The sequence below is a fragment of the Lupinus angustifolius genome, chromosome LG07 (assembly GCF_001865875.1).
Source record: "Lupinus angustifolius cultivar Tanjil chromosome LG07, LupAngTanjil_v1.0, whole genome shotgun sequence".
NCBI classification, from domain to species: domain Eukaryota; kingdom Viridiplantae; phylum Streptophyta; class Magnoliopsida; order Fabales; family Fabaceae; genus Lupinus; species Lupinus angustifolius.
The window spans coordinates 14,503,814-14,509,947 of NC_032015.1; positions in this window are offsets into that span (position 1 = coordinate 14,503,814).

Here is a 6,134-nt window from a genome sequence, read left to right on the forward strand (position 1 = left end):
ATTTTTGCATCTCATTTGCCTTCTCCTTTTCTCCTCTTGAATTATAAATTAAAATTACAAAACTTACTTAAATAAAGTTCCTAAGAGCTAAGAACAAGAAGAGAGAACTTCAGAGAAGAATTTCTAGGCAAAATGTGAGTGAAAGTGTTCTTTGTTCGAATGAAATGTGCCTTATTTATAGAAATTCTTCTGGGGCCGCTGAGCTGCTTGTCAGTCCCACTAAGCAGTTGACCAAACCCTTCAACATGGGTTTGGTCCCTTGATCAAGTAGCTTTGTCACCTCCTTATGCTTGACTCATCAAAGCTAGTTGTGAGTTATGAAACCAACTATGGTGAGATACTCTAGAAAGTCTATGGTGGGCTACTTGAGGTGAGGTCATTGGCGACTTCATGGTTTGATTGATGGCTAAGTCAAGTCTAGGTGCATACCGCTTAGCACACTTGTTGCACCGCTAAGCTGCTTGTTCAACAACTTTGACCGTGCTGACTGGGACGTGGCCTGGTGCTTGCTAATCTGGGCAAGAGTATGGTTCTTCGCTGAGCTGCTTGTTGAGCAGCTTGGACATGTGCCAAGCTCGTGTCTGAACGAGTCAAGCTTGAGTTCTGACCGTGTTAGGACTACTCTGGTGCTAGGCTGAGCGGCCAAGCAGGTCCGCTCAGCTACTTGCTTGAGCAGCTTGGTCCAGGTCAGCTTAGCGCTGCTTGGGCCATACTCAGCTGCCTACTTGAGCACCTTGATTTTGACTTCTTTTTTTTCTCTCTTTTTGACCATGAGTCTTTTTTCTCTTCTTTTCTTCTTTCTAATTCCTACAAAATACATAAAAAAGAAATACAAACACAAACATACAAGATTTTGATATTTTATACAAAAAATATTGTTTTAAGTTGGTTTTTCTTAATTATGCTTAAGATAAGTGCCATAAAAGTGTATGAAACAAAAGGTGAAAATCATCTAAAATCAATTTGGCTAAAAATAATAATGATCAACGTGATTTCAAATGTATAAGCATGTCAAAAATAGATTTCAATGAGTTTTTTCATGATTTGTGAATTTTGACACATAATGCTTCAAACAAGAAATCAATGCTTTTGTTTATAAAAATTTGTAACAATTTACCTAAGCAAATATTTTTCTAACCAAAAAGTGTTTTTTGCACACAAGTTCAAAGTTGGAACTTTTGAAGGGTAAGTGTTTCACTCAAATTTTCAAGCATTTGTTTGTAGTAATTTGAACTTGTTTTTCATTTGTCTCACCTATTCTCTTAAATTGCATAAATAATCAAAGATCACTAAGGTCTTCATTTTGGTTGTAATGATGCTTGGTTTGGATAATGGTTTTTCTAGATTTTCAAGGCTAAGTTTAAAAAGAGAGCATTATTGAAATTTTTCTCAATGGAATACTTTACCTTTTTTTTTCCATTATTTTTCTCAACCTCTTTAAATTTTTGAACCTTGGCTTCTATTTTTCTCAATATCTTTTTGTTTCCTTTTCAATTTGTAAAGATTAAGTTTTTATTTTCTTTTGAGAAGCAAAGTCCACCAATTTTCCTCCCAACTTATTCCTTTCTAACTTTTCTTTAAAATTTAATACTCTCTTAGAACATTTTTTTCCAATTCGGTTTCATGGGATAGTTTGAAGAAATTTTATTTCATTTGTTTGGCTCAAAGGGGCTTATCAAAGATTTATCCTAATTTGGTTTGGACTTTTTGGCCTTTGGTTAAACTAATCAAAAAACATGCCTTGATCATTTCTTATCATTCTGATGCAATTAAGAGATTTAAAGTCTCAAACAAGTTTAATTAGACAAATCAAATGTTGATTCTCACTTTGATTATCTCATGTGTTTGACTCACTACCTCAGTTGGTTTGGATTCACACTTTTTGATTTAAAAACATGTTTTCAAAGATCTTGTTACATAAAATTGAATTTTTAATTTGATTTTTTTTTCAAGTTATGACATTATATGATTTTTTTCACAAAGTTTATCATATATCTCATTTTTCTCAATCAAAGCTTAATTTAAAATATGCTTGACATTTTCTAATCATGTGATCATTTTTCAAAAAAATTTGTTTAGCCATTTTGTTTAATTTTTGAGTTTGAGTTTTTAAACAAACAAATTTACTTTTTACATATTTACACAATCTAATCAATAATTTTTTTTTTAAAATTACATCAAGTCTTGTCCCCCCTTTTTAAATGAAGGCTTGTCCTCAAGCCTTAAAATTTTTTGGGATTTAGTTGATATGATTTAAAAATTTGTTTAATTTTCTAAAAATAAAAATAAAATACTAACAAAAAGACATTCCATTAATTTCAACTTGATAATAACATAAATTTTAAGCATAATGGAAAATGACATAAAGAAATGGAACATAATATGAAAATTGAAATTTTTAGGGGAAAGAGAAAACCGAAAAAGCTTTTTCTTATTCTTCATCATCTTCCTTCTCTTCTTCTTCACTTGTGTCTTGGGACCTCCCCTCGGGCCACTTAGTCTTTGCCACAAATTCTTCATAGGATCCTCCCTTGGAATTGCGTTTCTTCCCAAAAATACTATACAAACTTTTATAGATGCCCTTAAGCCCACGGTAGCATGCCTTTTGTTGCAAATTTTGCATTTGTTGTTCCTTCATTATGGCATCTACCTTAGAACTCATGTTCCTCCCATATCCACTTGGTTGCTTTGAGTTTAAGTCGCCAAACTTTTTTCTAAGCTCGGTTTGAGCTTGGGAAAGGGATTTCTCTTTGCAATAATTGGTGACATAAACATGGTTGATTTCAAATTTAAGAGCCATCATTTCTTTGTAGGGTCCAAGCACATTTTGAAATTTGCATAGATCAGTAATAAAAGATGGAAGAATAATTGAAGGTTACCTTTGTTAATGCAATCCCAAATAGCATATGAGATTACTGCAACAATATCTATGGAGTCTTCATCATAAATGGAGCTAATTAGTTTTGCTTTAGGAAGAGGGATTTCCGAAACATGTGAGGAAGGCCATATGTTGGAGAGTATGAAGCTTGCGCAAATTTGGGCTTGTTGAGTCATGCAAAATTTGAAAATGGGCCCATACATGTTGAGCTCCAAATCTTCCAAACATAAACTTTTCCTCCCATATTCTTCTTCATGACTTTCTTCTTCACCCATGTAGGATGCGTTGAGCTTCATTCGGTAGTCACATAAGTCATGCTCTTCACTTGGTGGATTCCATGAGTTACCCAAGTACTCATTGATTACATGCTTGTTGTAAAAAACTTGAGTCCCATTCACCCAAGTGTAAAAATTTCTCCTTGCCTCACTTGATGTGATTGAGTTGGCAAAAAATTGTTTTACAACATCCAAAGAAAACATTTTCTTTGGTCTAGCAATTTTTTGCCAACCATATTTTTCTACCACAAAAAGAAAACCTCCAAATTCATCCTCACTCAAGTTGATAATTTTTTCTAAAGTGATGGCATTCTTGAGTATGATTTCTTTGAATTTTTCCTTAGCATCTTTGGAGACAAAATTGGAGTTTTTGTCCTCCCTTGCAACTTCCTTTTCTCTCCTTGATGAACTCCTGAAATTCCTAAGAAAAGTCCACAACACAAAAAGAAAAACTCCAAAAAAGTTAGAACATGAAAATGTGCATGAGTATATAGGTATTACATGAATTAAGCCTCTTACACATTTTATTTGAAGAAGATTAAATGACAACAAAGGAGATTTACAAAAGTAAATAACTACGATGAAAAACTTACATGATGAAGGAAAAAAGAAACTTTGAATCTTGAGAGAATTGTTTTTTTGTGTTTAAGATGATTTTGCAAAATTTGCCTTGACGCCTTTTGATTCAAGAATGGGTGTGTATATAGGGGTTGGGATTTCCCGGTCAAGGTCTTTGGTCAAGGAATTTCGGTCAAAATTTTAAGAAAAACTCATCTTTTGAGGAATTTTTGGTTCCAAGGCACATGGCCTAGCAGACCTGCGCTGAGTGCATGGTCCCCCACACTGAGCGGTGGGTCAATGGTCCAGGCTTGACCGAGTAATGAGCCTTGACCAAGACTTTGACTATGTTTTGGGCCCCTTTTTGATTTTTCAGCTTTGTGTATTTGGCCCATTAATCTATTTTTTGAATTTTTTTTCCTTGTTCTAAAAAATTATTTTCCGAGTTTTGATCCCTAAAAAATATATTCCTTTTAACAAAAAAAAGAAAAGAAGTTAATACTTACAAAAAAAGAAGGATAAAGATAATATGTAGGAAAATAAAATAGCATATTATATATCAAAAGATACTAGGTTGCCTCCCAACAAGCGCTTCTTTAATGTCATTAGCTTGACATCGGTCACCAATTTTTTTTTGTTTATTCCTTCTATTGCCCCGATGAGCCGGATTCACCCCTTAGGATTGCATTGCCATGTTCTCTAGGATTCACTTCTGTATTAGCTGAAAATGTTGATTTTTGATTTTCAGCTAATTGTTTGGCCAACTGCCCAATTTGTATCTCCATATTCCTTAGAGAAGCAACAATATTTTTCTAATTCGACATGATCATTTGCATAAACTGGTTCAAAGTATCTTTCAGTTTGATGCTTTTATCATGAGTGGGGTGCTGAAATTGATTATTCCGGGGGTAGAAGGGTTATTTCTGAGGAAGATCTTGCCTCCAAGGTTGATTTCGTTGAAATTGATTATTACCCTCTTGAGGGTAATTATTTTGAAAATTCTGCCTTGGAGGATTCCCAACAAAATGCACTTCCTCATTTTGGCAGGTATTGGAATCATGATCCTCATTACAATTGTCACACTGATAAATTTGCTTCTTTGAGGTTTCCAGTAATTGCTTTGGCAAATCATTGAGTTTCTGGGTCACCTCTTCTAATTGTTATTGAAGCAATTTATGTTGGGCCAATATTGTATCAGCTGAGTTCAATTCAAGTATTCCACCTTGCCTAGGCGGTGAGATTATTTGGTGTTGACTTTTCTGATCATTTAATGTCATGGATTCGATAATGTCAATTGCTTCTTGCAGAGGTTTAGCCATTAATTGTCCGCCTGCAGTTGCATTTAAGATCCATTTATGTTGTTATTGAAGTCCATTGACAAAGATATGGATCTGGGTTTGAACATCGAACCCATGGTTAGGTTATTTTCTGAGCATGGATTTGAATCTGTCCCATGCCTCACATAGACTCTCCCCAAAAGGTTGGATGAAGGCGGAGATAGCAGTTTTCAAGTCCATAAATTTTCCTTGCGGAAAATATCATGTCATAACTTTCTCCTCCACCAAATTCCAGTTGTTTTGAATATGTTGTGGAAGATCGAGGAACCACTCTTTGGCTTTCCGATAAGTGTTAACGGAAATAGCCTTAGAAAAATGGTCTCCTCCTTAGACTCGGAAATCCCAGCAGTACCAACCAACTCATAAAATTTTATGAGATGGTTGTATGGATCATTATGATCTAATCCAGCAAAAGGGTTGGCGTACATGAGTTGTACTAACCCTATTTTCATATATGTTGGCCTTTGAGAGCCTGAGGGTCTCCCGATTTTATCATATTCCTGGGGTTGAAGGTGACAAATCCTCCTATGCTGTTCTGATTTTATCCCATGGATTCATGATTTTCTGCCATTTATGTTCTATTTTCTTGGATAGCAGTTCTTGCTTTACGTGCCCTCTTTTGTGTTTTTTTTCTGTTTATTGAGCGTTTTCTCTATTTTAGGATCAAGAGAAAATTCAAGTTGTTTATTCTTGTTCATGCACAAGAAAGGTTCTTCTATTTATTTTCCAAGAAGAGTTAGTGGATAAATAATATACATATTTAATAATTCACATTTTTGTACAAAGTTAAAAATAATTTGTACAAAAGCTTAATAAATTTATACAAAATTATTTGATGAACTTTCATATAAATATGAAATGTTCTATTATTTAAGCAATTCCCCGGTAACGGCGCCAATTTGTTGAAAGATTTTTCGAGGAGGAGGCTTTCCCCCCTCAACAAACCGTCCTAGCAGTAGTGCCAATTTATTGAGAGAAGGATTCCTCTTCTTTGGTGTGTTTTCCTTTTCATTTGATTAAGTAAGTAAACTCGGTTTTATTCTTTGTTCGCCATCTCGGCTTTGTTGAAATAAATTCCAATGCCGG